Genomic DNA, 16650 nt, shown 5'->3' with positions numbered 1-16650 from the left:
GTACCCTATTCCCCACATTTAAATATCAATGACAAAAGCTCAGCAAATGAGTTTACTTAAAAACCTTATAGTGTAACTTATCTGGGAATGGTAATTTGAACTCAGCAGACCATTTATATGATCTCTTATTATATCTGCCCTTATCTTCAATGCTAACTGTAAATTTCAAAAAAAAATGTTATATCCACCTTTATCACAATTTCAGTCCTAGCTTTGATATTTATATTTTTCCATAATATCACTTAATAAATAAACATTTTTTGTCACTCTTGGAATTTTTGTATCTTCCATTCATTCTGAGTTTTTAACACTACTGATGCCATTCTTCCTAGATCTTCTTACATTCACTTATCTGTATTCATTTGTATTGTTTGATCTTACTTTTATTTCCTATACATTTAAAAGAAGAACAGAAAAAAAATTAATCCTTTGAGGATTCACTTTGTTCTCGTTAAACAATTCTTCTGTACCATTTTATCAGAATTTGGGGGGGAATATTTTCAGTATTTCCATCTTTAGATATTCAAGCTCTGCTTTGATTGAATTTAGGTCTATGGAATTCTCATGTTTTTCCTTAACCCTTTGCATTCCCCTTTTTAAAAATCTGATGTGCATGAGATTATATCAAGTTTTTTCATCAACAAAAATTCTTAAGACCTAGGTTACTTTTTTTCAAAGGTCTCATTATTTCTACTTCAGTGACTTCATTCTGTTAGTGAGACCCATGTACCGAATAGCAGTTCCTTTCTTTGTTTCAACAACCATTTTAAAGCATGTAATTATCAATAACTGAAACAGAAAATTATTTTATTCCTCTGCTTTTGAAAATAAGCTATTTCTAGTCAATGCTTAGATAACTAAATTCTCTCATCACTGCTCTATGATGTCATTTTTCAAGTTGGTAATTTATTTCCTAAATTCATCATCAATTTTTTTTCTGCTTATATGATCTATAGTGCATTCTCACAGCTTTATTGTTAAAGTTTCTACTTCAACAGATTTTTAAGAACCTCCACAGTTGGACTTTAACTTACCTCTCCATTTTGTTCACTTTTCCCCCTCTACCTTTTACTTAATATTATAAACCAGTCAAAAAGTATTAAACTATTTTTTTCTGATCAAAAGCTTCTCTATCTTATGCTTAACTGGACTGATTTTTAATTGAACTTTAAATCCATCACTTAAACTGTACTCAAAGACTTTTTATCACAGTTTATGTTGTAGTGGAATAGACTTTAGGAGTTCAGTGAACTCCATTCCACAGTAAAGAATTCATGTACTTTAAGGATGAATATTATTTGAGAAGATTAAAATCTTCACTTTCTATTTCCTATGCCTGGACTACAATATTTTTTTTCACATTGTCTTTTAAAAATCTTATTGTTCTTTAAGTCTTTGCTGAGGTAAATTCTCCTCCATGAGGTATCCATTGGTTTCTCTAGGTGAGAGGAGCTTCTAATGTTTTAAATTTTGTAAACTCACTTTGTTTTTTTCTTTTACCCAAACTTTGAATGACTGACCTGAATTTGACTCTCTCTTGTTACTTTGTAGGATCATTAATATTTTTTAAAACTCTCTTCCTCCCCATTTCAGATTTAGCTTCGTAAGGAGAGAGATTGTACTATTTTTCATGTTTGCAGATGCAATGCCTATCATAGAACTTTACACATAATATGCACTTAATAAACATTTGTTGAATTGAATGAAGCTTTTTCTTTCAAAGTATAAACAAACTTTTGATGTCAAATCATAAAAATTGAAAAATTTTAAGACACATAAAATAAAATCACTTTGTTATGCTAAATATTCCTTTAGAATGACTTCCAGACACATATTTCTAAACCATATATGCATAAAGTTGAAAGTAATAACACAGGTACAGTATAGCATGATTCATTTTATTTTCCCTGGAAGTAAGAATATATAAAGCTTTATCAGAAAAAAAATGAATTCTAACACATAAATAATCTTTGAAAACATTCTACTTGCTAAAATGTGCAAATATATTGATTACAAATTTTAATTCAACAACAGAGCAGCAAAACTTTCTGCATTGAGAAATTGAATATTTGCTCACATGATAGATTGCTTATAACATAACATTTATAATTTACCAAGGAGTTAATATATAACGTGCTAAATTACTTCATTAATAGATATATTCTGTTAAACATTGATTTGAAATTATGCAGAAGATCCAAATTGAATCTTTGTATGATTTTTCAGAGATTATTCTGATTTTTAATTTCTTATATTTCATACCATATGATTTTATATATTAATTTCTGGGAGAAAGTACCATAAAATCATAGATTCTCAGAGTTGGAAGAAATTCTTGAACCCATTTAATTCAACTCATACATGAATCACAATCTTTTTATAACACATTTAATAAGGGGTTCATCTATACATTGTTTAACATGCCATTGAGGAAGAAATTTCTTTCTGATTCCTTAATAGAAAATTTTGCCCTAATTGGAAAGAAGAATGAAATGAAGATATGCAAACTACTGTGCAGTGCAAGCATGAAGGTAACATGCTCTGAGATATCATTATGTTTCTATACTATTGAATCATTAGCTATTATTGGTGAGACATTAGTTTGTATTGGAAGGAGAGATTTTTAGACCGTTCTGTGAAAAGTTCAGTTTTGGTATTTACACTGAGGAACTCTCCAGAAGTACCAATGCCTTGAAACAAAGAACTTAATGATTTCTAATAGGGACAGCTCTTATTCTCCTTTTGTATAGCAAAATATTTTCCCCATATTAAGCCTGAATTCAGACCAAAGAAATATTTTGGGGGTCTAAATTCATTTTATCCTTATGTTGTATATATATATATATATATATATATATGTATATATATATATATACATATATATATATATACACACATATATATATATATGTGTGTGTGTGTGTGTATATGTATATGTATATGTGTATATACATATATATGTGTGTGGATATAGATATAGCTATATTCTACTTTTTTTTTATTTTTCCTTAGTTATATTCTATGTGAAAATAAATTTTAACATTGATTTTTTAAATTTTGAGTTCCAAATTCTCTCCCTTTCCCCCACCTCATTCCCTCTCATTTAAAAAGGAAGTTATTTGATATAGGATAAAAATGTGACATCATGCAGCATATTATCATAATGTTGTGAAGTATGCATAGCCCTCCCCCCCAAGAAAAATAAAGTAAGTAAAATTCAAATAGATATTCTTGAGTCTTTAATGTTCTAATTCCGACATTCTAATATCATTCATTTCTTAAGTTCAATACCATTGTTTCACTGTGCCATTGGGGTCACCCGAAACTCTTCAAACTTATTCTAGTACAACACAAGCTATGGTTTAAAAGATTCATGGATTTCAATTTCCTCCTGTAATGGATTTCAAGTGTACTCCAGGGACCATCTTGATAAATATGGAGGGGTTCTTAGCCAAGGTGTCCTCAAAGTAATAACTTTTTTTTCCAGTTCTATATACTTGAAATATTTTCTTGATATTTGTGCCTTGACAATGATGATGATGATCACCAAATGATCTTGAGAATTTGTCTGCATAATTTATTTTTAATATTATAATAATAATCAGTTTAATTAATGTAGTATTTTATAGTTACAAAACACCACTTTGAAGCAGAGAAAGTATCTCTATTTTACAGATTTTGAAACTGAAGCTGATAAAAAATGAGTTAATTGTATTGTATTATATTTTTCCAATGACATGTTATGAAAGTTTTTCAACATTCATCCACATTCAACTGCATACTTTAAGTTACATGATTACATGATCTCCTTCCACCCTCTCTTCCCACCTCCCTCCCCTCAGCAGTGAATAGTCTGATGAATAATTTTTGTATACATTTGTGTTGACATACTTACAGATCAGTCATTTTCAGTTTGAGGCATTAGGATAAAGGGAAAAACCATGATATATAAGAATGAAATACATAAGAGAAATTTTCAAAAAGTGGATGTAGTGTTCATTCAGATTCTGAAGCATATTTTGCTTTGTTTTGCTTTGTTTTTCCTCCGCTGAATTTGGATAGCATTGTCTATAGCTAGTCTCCTAGAGTTGTCTTAACTCTCTGAACTTCTGAGAAGAGCTTCATCCATCAAGGTTAATTAATTCACAATGTTTTTGTTAATATGTACATTGTTCTCTTGGTTCTGCTTCCTTTGCTTAGCAACTGTAAGGATGAACTTTTTTTTTGTAAATTGATGTAATTGATAAGTGACAGAGATCACACTGGGAATGAAGGTCCTGACTTCAAGTCCAGTTCTCTTCCTTCTGTACCTTGTCATTTCTACCTTTAATTAGTTTTCATATAAATCCTCTCACTCAGTTTACACTGACCATCTTAATTCAAGTCATCAGTATTTCTCTCACCTGCACTGATGTAATAACGTACTAGTTGATTTTTGCCTCAAATCTCTTCCCTTTGCAATCTATCTTCTACTCACCCACTAAAATGAATCTCCTAAACATGAGCAACTCTAGCACCTCCTTATTATTTAGAGGTTGAAATAGAAGTTCACTCTTTGTTTTTTTAAACCCTTCACAATCTGTTTTCTTCCTACTTTGCCAGTGTTTTTATACTTAACTCCAAAGATTTTATTATCCAACCATACTTTCTGTCTTGCCATTTCTCAAATATCATTCTGCTCTGCTTTTATATTGACTTTCCTCTATGAAAGAAGGCATTTATTCCTCACTAATGACTTGTAGCTTCCCTAGATACTTCAAGATTCAACTTAAATATCGTCTTCAGAAGTTCCCTATATTGTCTCTGAGATCACCTTCTAGGTTCTGTCTCTCTCTCTCTGTCCTCCCCCTCTGTCTCACATGGACACACACACATAAATATATACATATATTAAAAAGCATATTTTTTTCCATATTTATATAATGTTTTATATATAATATATAAGATACTTATGTATACATGTAACTATAAATAATAAGAGCAGTTTCTTAAACATTGTTTCCCCCAATATAAATTGAAATCCTGTAGGCAGTTTTTTACCTTCTTTATTATCCTTAGATCAGTAAAGTATATGGCATTTAATAGGGTCTTAATAAATTATTATTGACTGACTCAATTGAATGACTATTCACTTCCACAACCAGAATACTTCTTTATTAATTTTTTCAGTGCCCTTTTACATAGTTTGTAAGTGTCTTGATAGCAGGGTCTGATTTTGTCTTTCTTTGTCTGCCTACTGCTTAACTCAGTGCCTTGCCATTTATTAAGACCTTAATAAATGTTTGTTCATTGAATTGACTGTTCAGTACTATAATGACAGAATTTCTTTGCAGAAGGTAGATGATAGTTTGTCAAGAATGCTATAAGGAAAATTCTTATCTGAGGAATGCATTGAACCAGATGACAGATATCTGAATTCTCCCCAATACAGTCTGTGAATGCTATATTTTTTCCTATTCTGTTTCCTATGTAGGACAAATACACATTGAGCAATATTTATATTAGAGCAACATAACCTTTCACCTATCAGAACTGTTCCCATGAACAGTATACTTTTAAAGTGGCATCAATTCTATGGGGATATGGGAAACCCAGAACAACATATATTAAGTATTCCATTTCCATTATTGTGAGTCCTGAGCTGCAAAAAAAACCAAATGAATCTAATTCTCCAGTGAAAAGTGAAATTAGTTAAATTACCATTAGAACTTAGGCCTTGCTATTTTTCTGTTAACCTATTTTTTATATATGACCTTTATCTGGAACAGTATTCATAAGTTATCAAATATCATCAAACTTATGAGTTAAATCTCACAATTGACTTTCAGAGCTTATAATGATTGTAAAGAATTTTTGACTGTGGTAGAATAGTGATGTAATTATTGTGAAACAATCAAATGTGTAATAAAGAAAACCCTATGGATCTGTCAAGTTCTAGAAGAAAGGAAGAGGGAAACAAACTTTTAATGGAAAATAATTTAATAGCATTATGCAAAATCTTTTGTAAATACTCATTCAAGCAAAAGGTATTCAAGTGGACATTCTCTTCTACCTCCCCATCATCCTTCGGTCCTAGACTTGTTTTGGTAATGGAAACCAAATTACATTTATGCTCTCCCTCTTTAATTTCTGTTTAGAGAGAATCAGAAAAACAAGAAGTAATTGTGGCTTTTGTCATTCCTTTCAATCAACAGAAAGTAAATTGAGTAAAGCTTGTATAACTTCATGTATTATAAGATTTAAAATGATAATAATATAATAATAAAACAATGTTGTATTAGTAATAGCAGTAACAATAACATATTGTGTAGTGTATAACATTTAAAAAGTATTTTAATATGTTATATTGGATTGTCACACCAATGAGGAGTAGATGTTATTATCCCTGTTTTACAGATGAATAAACGGTGCTGAGAGAGTTTAAATGATTTTCCCATGGTCACTGTGCTTATATGAAGCTGAAGCTGAATTTAGAATTTGATCTTCTTGATTCCTAGTTTGACACTTTATCTAGTATGTCACCTGACTCGTCCTAAAACAAATATACTTTACTTCTTTTTATCATATATGCCAGAAAAGGGTCAGATAAGGACAGAAGGGAAATCATAATGTGATTCAGCTTAAAAGACAGATTTTCCACATGATTTAAGAAGATTATAAAATGCATGACAGATAAGTGTATATATATATATATATATATATATATATACATATACACATATATATGGGAACAAACAAACATATTAGGCAATGAATAGATGCTAGACATGTACTTACAACTTTACAAAAATTGTCTTATATGATATTCACAAATATATTGGTAAGTAAGAAGTTATTACTATCCTTATTTTATAGTTGAGGAAACTGAGGTAAGCAGAAGTTCAATGAGTGGTCCAATATCACAGAGGACATCTCTGAGCAGTGATTTGAACTCTGGTCTTCAGGCTTCCAGACCAACTGTGCTTACATTGAAGTCTAGCTTCAGATTCTTATTAGCTATGTGACAGTGGAGAAGTCAATTAATTGCTTTATGTGTTAGTTTCCTCAATTCTACAATGGGAACTTTAATAATATTTGCCTCAAGGCTATTTTTGTGAGGATAAAGTAATATATTTTATAGAATTTTGCACTGCACCTAGAACCTAATAAATATCTCTTCCATTTGCCTTCCCTTATAGACCCACAGTTGTAAGTTTAAAGCCTTACTAGTGACTCAAGAGACAACTTTTTTTATTTCCCTTTGGCAATATAATGGAGTTAAGTGACCTGCCCAAGGTCACACAACTAGGCAGTTATTAGAACTCAAGTCCTCCTGACTCCAGGGCTGGTGCTCTATCCACTGTGCCACCTAGCTGCCCTAAAACATCTTAAACCATCATAAGTAGAGAATATTCACTAGTAATCAGATAGAAAATAGATATAATTTTTAAAAGGATTGGAATATACTTTCACCATTTTCCATATGATGAAATTATTTCCTTCCCCTTGGTGAATTTGGCATGAGGCACTGTTGAGGTATACATACATATATCTATATATCTATATCTATATCTATATCTATATCTATATCTATATCTATATCTATATCTATATCTATATCTATAACTATCTATATCTATCTATCTATCTCTCTATCTATATATATGTGTGTCTGTGTGTGTGTGTGTGTATGGGTGGGTGTGTGTGTGTGTGTGTGTGTGTGTGTGTGTGTGTGTGTCTGTGTATGTCAAGTATTGAATTTTGTGATAACACTTCTCTGCTCATATCCACTTGGCATGTCTTTTCTTTACCACTCCCCCAAAAAATTAAATTGAGAGTTCAGGTTTTTTTTAGGTTTTTGCAAGGCAAATGGGGTTAAGTGGCTTGCCCAAGGCCACACAGGTAATTATTAAGTGTCTGAGACCGGATTTGAATGCAGATACTCCTGACTCCAAGGCCGGTGCTTTATCCACTACGCCACCTAGCCGCCTCAGAGAGTTTAGCTCTCAATGAGAATGACTATAGCTGTCAGGATGCTGAAATTTTAGATAGTACTAAGGAGGGTTCTATTTATGATTTACTTTAATTTTCATTTTTCATTGAAAAAATCTTTTAATCTGTGAGGTGTTAATATTCCTTATATTATATGAAGTTGGAAAAATATAAGAATCTTATTAGAAGGAAAGCTTGTACCCAAATATAGGATGGGAATTTGTATATCTCATAATTTATAATGAATGAATCAAGATATGATGTCAACAGACACTAAAAATATTACTAAATGGGTTTGGGGGAGAGTGGCAAGGTATTTCAGGTTCTCTTAAAAGTCAAGCAGGTCTATATCTCTGTCTGAGAAAGTACTATGTCAAAGTAGAGAGAGAAAATTGATAGAAATTTGTACCAGGTTAAGCTCAGACTATACCTTTATAGTATATGCAGAGACTGATCTAAGTATGTTTGCTTGTCCTATCAAAATGCTGGCTTTTCACATCCATTGTTCACTTAAACTTAGTAGCAATAAGTTCATAGTTCTAAAGCTGGAAACTCTCTCTGATCTTACCTTGCTTGCATAGCACTCCCATTTAAGAATGAGAAAATTGGGGCCACTAGGTGGTACAGTGGATAAAGCATGGGCCCTGGAGTCAGGAGGACCTGAGTTCAAATCCAACCTCAGACACTTAATAATTGCCTAGCTGTGTGACCTTGAGCAAGCCACTTAACCCTTGCAAAGCCTTGCAAAAATTAAAAAAAAAAGAATGAGAGAATCAAGGTTGAAATTTAAGTGACTTGCACATACAGAGCAGCAGAATCAATATTTGAACTCAAAACTGGTGACTCAGTTCACTTTGAAGCAGGCCACAGGAAAAAAAAATGTTATTTTTTGAGAGATTTTTCTGTACTGTGGAGGTGGTTTTCCATCCTCTTCATGTCCTGAGTCACACTGAAGGCTTAGCACATGGTAGTAAAATATAGAATGCCACCATGAGCAATGAATACTTTCTTAACCAATCCTTGGGTATCACCCTATGACAGATGCACCGGTAGAATATGCAGAAGAAGGTGCTAAATCTCTCCTCAAGCGCCACCCTTGTCCCACCAGAATGGTGCTTGAAGGACCTCCTTACCTGCTTGTTTTTCCCTATTCTAGAGACAAACTATCTCCTCTCCCTCCTTCCATCCTTCCCCACACACTGCCATCTCTCTGTCTCTGTCTGTCTGTCTGTCTCTGTCTGTCTCTCTCTCTCTGTTTCTCTCTGCGTCTCTGTTTCTTTGCATCTCTGTATCTCTGTCTCTGACTCCATCTCTTTCTGTGTGTATGTCTCTCTTTCTGTGTCTCTGTCTCACTCTATGTCTCTTTGTCTCTCTGTCTCTCTCTCCCCTTCTTTGTTTCCATCTCTGTCTGTCTGTCTATCTCTCTGTCTCTGTATCACCCTGTGTTTCTGTGTCTCTGCCTCTGTCCCTATCTCTCTCTGTCTCTCTGTCTGTCTCTCTGTTTCTGTCTCTTTCTATCTCTCTGTAGTTATCTCTCTCTGTCTCTGTCTCTTTCTCTCTCTCTGTCTCTGTCTCTGTCTCTCTTTGGAGCAAAATGTCCCTGGCTCCTTGTGGCTAGATTGATCTTAACCTAAGCTTTTCTTCTCTTCTCTTATTCTCCTGTTGACTCCTTGCAGTTTGTTCTCCATTTTTTTCCTCTAAGTTTTGTTTCTTTGACCTTTTTAACTCAAGTATACAATTTTCAGCTTGAAAATATCAATATGGTCCCAGCTCCATGTGACTAGATCTATGTTGTTCTAAGTTTCTTTCCTTTTTTCTCTTAAGTACTTGAGCTCTTTAAACTCAACTTCTAATTAGATGATCTTTAAGTCCTTCACTATCTTGCAGTCTCTCTAGAGAGCTTAACCTGTGAACTATTTGCAGTCACCTGTGAACTAACATGTGAACTTTGCAGTAGTCTATGAATTAATATCTAACCCTATCTTAGCTCCAGGGTCAGATGGTCTATCTGTAAGTTTACACTTAGAATGAACTTTGTTTAAGCCATCCTTTCTCTGAGGTCACCCCATTTTTCCCATCATCAAATTCTCTTTACATTGTGCCATAATGAAAAGAAATATACAGAAAGCTTATGTTATAAAATGTTTTTTTAATATTAAAATTAAATCTTCTTTTGAAGTTTCTACCCATTTTATTGGTTCTATTCTCTATGATTCAAGCAGAATGAAAACAACTCTTCTCCCATTTGAAAACTCTTCAAATATATGAAGATAGTTCTCTGTTTCTCAAAATCTTATTTTCCCCAGGCTTAGAATCCCCATTCTCTTTATCCAGTCTTTGTAACACATGATCACAAGATAATATAATTGAAAACTGGAAAAGATATTGAAATCAAATAACCACAGAATCATTTATTCATACCTGTTAGGGTCTATTGAGGCTATTTACACCTCATTTTATAGATAAGGAAATCAAGATTCAAAGAAACTTGTATGACTATGGTCATTTAAGATAAAAAAAGGAAGAAATATAGATCTACAGATACAAATCCTCAAATTTACACATAGAGATATCATGACCTGAAGGTAAGTGAACTGTCCAATGTCACATGAATAATATAGCCAAGAGAATTAATTGAGTAATAAGATTCTAATAAATGACCTCCAATTTCAAATTGCTCTTTCCACTCTCTCATTCTTTTCCCAGTTTTCTTATCCCTAATATATACTGCAGTTTATCAATACCCTTCCAAAAATATCTTAAAAAGAAATAAACCCAGAAAATATTTCCTTTATGATCTGACCAGGACACAGTATACTGGGATTACTTTTTCTTTGTATATTATTGCTCCATCATGCCTCACTTTGATGACAGAACATGACATGATGCAAAGGACACAGGATTTGCATTAAGAAGCTGAAAACTCCTATCTTTTCTTTAATACACCTTTACTCTAAAATATCTTAGAACCTCATTTTCCTCATGCATAAAATATAGGCAATTAAGATAATTGCAATGCCTATCTCTGAGTGTTATCTTGAAAACTTTTTTTAATTTTAAAGTGTTATTTGATAATCATTTATTAAAAATAGAAAGTTATATTTTCCTAAATTCTTGACTTGTCACTACCACAACATTATCAGAAAGCCTGTGTCATAAAGGATTTTGTTATTTTATATATCTCTTCTTATATTTCTTCATATTTCTCCTCTCATGAATTATTTATTTTCAGAGAAGCTTCTTTATTGAGGCACTCTTAATAAAACTTCCAAAGGTCAGTCCTCAGGAGCTACAACTGTTAGCTCAAGTTAATTTGTATTAGAGGTCTAAGGCTGTATGTGACCACTTGGAAGACCAACCCAAGGGGTGTAATTAGTTACCAATGCTCCATGTTTGGAATCCTAATGGCTTGAGACTAAAGTCAAGTGAAGGATGCATTTGGAAAGCCAAAGATAACAAAAAGAGAGAATCTTGGAAAGTTGAATACCTTTAAAGTTATCAACAGGAACATTTCTTACTAGGAAACTTCTTCACCATATCTTAATCCTTTATTCCTAAAACCTTTTATCCAACCTAAAATTCAAATATAGAAGTTAATTCCACCCTTTTAGTATTTTCTTCTAATTTTATAGCTTTTCTAAAAATCTTCATATATGGAAGATTTCCAACTTGTCATTTCTTATCTCTCTTCCAGTTTTTTTAATTTAATTTAATTTAATTTCCACTACCAAACTTTGAAGATCATGTACTTTTTTCCTCCTCTGGCCTTAGACACTTGTTAGCAGTATAGCCTTGGAAAGTTACATAACCTTATGTCTCACTTTTCCTCATCTGTGAAATGAACTGGAGATGGAAATGGCAAACCATTGTAGTATCTTTGTCAAGAAAACCCTAATGGGATTAAGAAGAGTCAGGAATAAGTGAAAAAAAAATAACTGAATAAAATGTTTTCATTTTAAAAGTCCTAGTTCATCTTTTTTTTAACAAAATATTTCTGACTTGAAAGAACTAAATGGGAGTTATTAATAATTGACTTTTACATTTTATTTACAAAATAGAAAGATATTCATGAACCCCTTCCTCCCCAAAATCCCAAATCAATGAAAAACAAAACAAAAATACAATAAAAAGCTTATAAAATTATAGTTTTCAGCATTATTGGCTATATAGAGAAATTAAGTAAGATTCTGTAGCTAAAAAAAGAGTGCATGATAAAATTGTGAAGAAACTGAAAATTTACAAACTACTTGAAACATTAATTGTTGAATGTTCAGAAACCTCACAGATGGATCATGAGTGTTCAGAAATGGAAAGATTATAGGTGAGTCTTCATTGTTCTAACTTCTCCCCATGCCATCCATCTCTGTGGAAAGCTTGACATTAATTAGCTACTGGGTCAAGCTAATGCATGCAACAGCTCAGTTATGGCAGCCACCTATCAATAGATAGTTCCACTGAATTAGCAATTTTGATTAGCAAATTTGAGTCACAGGTCTCTGATGGGTATTACCAGTTTTGTTGCCTGGATGCTCAGTAATGCAGCCATTTAAGCTATTTGGAACCGGGAGAAGTAGTCTAACAAATAAACCCCAATAATTTATCTTGTATGGAAATCTGGATTAAATGCCACTGAACCTGGGATAGCCTTGTATCACAGCAAAGTGAGACTGTTGCATAGCCAAATGTTATAGTTTAGTAAAATCTGGCTGAGGAATGGCATACTGTCCTTAAAAATGTATGAGACTTTATAGGTGGTTCTTTCTGGTTAGAGTTGAGGTAAATGGATGGAGTGGTATGGGAAAAAACTTGAACACCACTGCCTACGCTGGTACCTGACCCAACCACCAGCAAAGTAAATTTGATAACTGGATGGTTTGGACTGATCATGCCCTTCAGGCGAGATAACATGACCAAACAGATCTGTTTGATATTCAATGATAGATTATGGGATGCCAGCCATAATGATAGCCCACACAATTGACTTTGGCAACATATCCGATGTCATTTAAACCTGAGTCCCTGTCCTCTCTTATTTTCTTGATCTTCATCTTCCATTGAAAGTCATATTGATTAACAGAGACCACAAGTCTATTTGTGATAGTGCTTCTGCTGTCCTTTTCCAGTTGGTCAATGATCATTGTAAAGGCTTTAAAAATGACTTTGGTGGGTACAGTCAAAATAATGATTCTCTCAGGACAAATCCCTTCTGAGATGTTGGTATGTTCACTCCGCTCTTCACACATCTTAAACAATTCTCTTTTATTTCTCACAATTCCATCTTCCTTTTCATGTGTAAGTAGATAGATGATGAGAGCAAGATTTAATCTATTTCCAACCACACTGCTGTGCATGTTGCCTGTTCTGGAGATTTGGACTTTGTAAAGTGGCCAGATCTTTGGTTACTCATGGGAGGTCAAGGGAAAGTTAAATAAAAGATGGAGATAATCATTATTGCTAGGGACTGGGAAAACATGAAAAAGTACTGGTATCAGTAAGATATGAAAAGTATCCATGTGAGCTTAAAGAGAATGAAGGGTACTTGAAAGTTTTACCAATTTTATCATAAAATGTCTATAATATCTCCTCTCAAACTTTAAAGTCTTACTAAGTATTCAAAGGAGTCTGGCTAATAAGTTGAAAGGTGCATATATTAGGTTTAAACTAATAATTAACTTAAGAAATTATGAAATAGGGGAATGTATGCCTGATTCTTTTTGTACTAATGGAATGACCATGATAGGCAATGGGAAAGGGGGAATAACCACAATGGTAGAAAGGCAAAAAGCAAAGAAATTAAAGACAGATAATGAAAAGTGGGGATACAGAAGCATTCAATGGAGGATACAATTTTAATACAAAGATGAATAAAGTACTAAGCTTGTCTACCAAATCTGCAAACAAATCATCCCTTCTTTAAATCATAGTCTAGTGTAATGAGTATTCCAATAAGCCTCCTGCAACCAAATAGATGAAAATGCTCTGAAAAATTGAAGTAGAGATCAATTATCAATCACTGTAATTTCAAAAAAATTTCAAAATAAGGCCTCCTTTTCTTCCCTCATGGGAAAGATCAATCAAGAATAATAAAACACAACAACTCAATATTTTCTGAGTTTATAAAGCATATTTTTCAAAGATCCAAAGCTATTTATTGATATTATTTCATCAATTCTCACAAAGAATAAGAGCTAGATTAAAAAGAGAGAATGAAGTTTTAGAGTGTTATCTTTACTGCTCATGAACCCAGCTAATTCCTTCTATTGATCTCTATTTCAGGAAATAGGAATAAGAGCTAATACAACAAATGGAATGAAAGAAAAATCTCACCTGCACTATGATGAAATTTAATAGGGAGAAATGTAATGTTTTAAACTTTTGTTAAAAAATGTAAAGTGGATTAACAATGATCAAATAAGGGTTATTGAGAAGTGAAATCTTTATTGAACTACAAAGTCAATTAGAATCAATAGTCTGATTTGGTAGATGGAAAAAAATTATTTAGGTGGTACAGTGAATAGAGCACTGACCTTGGAATCAGGAATACCTGAGTTCAAATCTGGACTCAGACACTTAATAATTGTCTATATGACCTTGGGCAAGTAATTTAACACCATTGTCTTAAATTTAAAGAAAAAACTAGTTTTGAAGAAGGAAGGCAACAATGCTGATATACTCTTCTTTGCACAGATCAGAAATGAATTGTTGTCATCAGTACTAGATGATATATTTTTGGAAAATCTTTGATAATCTCTAGCCATCTGCAGAAAATAAGATAACCAGTGCAGTGAAGGACTAGAAGCCATGTTATATGAGTATGTAATGAAAGCCTGGGGACCAGTAATGGAATCAATATGTAGAGTTTTATGCCCATTTATATATTAGTATATGTGGTAGAGTATACACAGGTTAGACCATTAGGTAAGAGTTATAATTTGCTTTCCAGAATAGATTTGTACCCCTTCACACAAAAGTGAACAGAACTAGGAATAAAATTTATTCAGCAGCAACAGTATAAAATAAATGACTTTGAAAAGCATAAGAAATATGATATTTGTAATTCCCAAACATAATTTTAGAAGACTAAAAATGAAACATATTTCTAATTTCCTGATAAACAATTTATTGTTTCAAGATGCTTAATTACACATATTTTTTTTTTGGCCAAAGGCAATGTAAAGATGTGGGATTTTTGCTTTATCATTCAAAATTGTTAAAAGATTTTCTTTTTCTTTCTAAACTGATGGCAATAGATGGAGAGGACAAAAATGTTTGTTATTAAATAAGAAAGCACATTGAATGCTTTACCTGGAGAAAACAGACTTTGGATATTTGCCTTAGAATATTTGAAAATTTGTAACAGGGAAAATGGAATGAATTTCTTCAGCTTTGACCCTGGAGGAAAGAACCAAGAGTAATGGGTGAAAAGTTTCAAGAGAGGTAGTTCAATTATAGAGAGGAAAAAACCCAGCAACAATAGCAACAACCAAAAACAACAACAAAAACCAACTTATCAGATCTGTCATTAATGGAATGAACTGTCTTAAAAGATAGTGGTATTTTTCCACTAGAGGGCTCCAAACCAAAGCTGTATGATTTCTTTTATGTAGAAATATCATTTTTTCTAGTTAGGGATTAGGTGGCTTTTATTACCACCTAAGGTCCCTTCAATATAGAGATTGCATGATTTATGTTTCTCTGTAAACTAACAGCAACTTGGTTTATTGTCAACTAAACATTTAATTATACCTAAAGGATTCAGGTACTCACATTTACTTTGAAGGGTTTAACAGGGGGTATTCCTTTTTTTTCTTTTCTTCTTTTGTTCTTCCTTATTTCCCCCCTCTCCATTTGGAATTTACAGAATCATAGAATTAAAAGAAATCTCAGAGACCATCTATTCCAACTCACTTATACCTAGATCATCTATATTCACTTCTCCTTGTACTGCTCCTGATTCTCCAGATTTTCCCATGGGTCTGCATGGGTACCATTCCATTCACCTTCCTCTCTTTAATCTATTGTGTCCTCTCACTACAATATTAGCTCCATAAAGATAGGAACTGACATTTTTGCTTGGATTTATATTCTAGTATTTATCTCTGTGACTGGCACCTAACCATTACTTTAAAAATCTATTTATCATCCAAATGTTTATATATTTATCTATTTTGTATATTATATAGAAATTATCAGTTACCATTATCTTGAAGACTTACAATAAGAGAAAAAACCATTGACTGGCAAGATATCCAATTTCACTTTCGAATAGCTTTAATTATTTGCAGTTTCTTCCATATATCAATATAAAATTTCTTCTTTACAACTGACATTTCAAATGCCCTTCCCTCTAGGGCCAAGCAGACAAAGTTTAATTCATGTTCACAAGAAAGTTACCAAATCCTCTGCAAAATCTTTAACTTTCCAACTGAAACTCAAATTACACAACCATTTCCTTTGGAATACTACTTTTTTAAAGCAGGGTTTTCTTCTTTGTTTATTTTTCAGTTTATCACTGACTTTCCAAAAATCACTATAGACAGATCTGCAGGTATGTTCTTTCAAAGCAGTTGATGTCATTAGTATTAACACCTTTAATTTTGTACACTGTGCTTTTATGAATGTTGCCTTATGTGAGATAGTTTATGTCTCTCACACTGTTGCCACATTTTTTTTTAATGC

At 32.6% G+C, this 16650-nt stretch overlaps 1 long non-coding RNA gene and 1 pseudogene across 1 annotated transcript in view; one reads left to right on the top strand and one right to left on the bottom strand.

Moving 5' to 3' along the window:
* The window catches only part of LOC141494894 (uncharacterized), a 273864-nt gene that overhangs the window by 128065 nt on the left and 129149 nt on the right, over positions 1–16650 (top strand). Inside the window, exon 2 of the long non-coding RNA XR_012470576.1 lies at positions 2461–2531. This is a non-coding gene — a long non-coding RNA (uncharacterized LOC141494894). The remainder of the gene's footprint in view (positions 1–2460; positions 2532–16650) is intronic.
* On the bottom strand, positions 12591–13322 carry LOC141495078 (poly(rC)-binding protein 2 pseudogene; annotated as a pseudogene).

This window comes from Macrotis lagotis, chromosome 8 (assembly GCF_037893015.1).
Source record: "Macrotis lagotis isolate mMagLag1 chromosome 8, bilby.v1.9.chrom.fasta, whole genome shotgun sequence".
Lineage (NCBI taxonomy): Eukaryota > Metazoa > Chordata > Mammalia > Peramelemorphia > Peramelidae > Macrotis > Macrotis lagotis.
The sequence above is the reverse complement of the archived record's forward strand: the minus strand, read 5'-3'. Positions and strand labels throughout refer to the sequence as shown.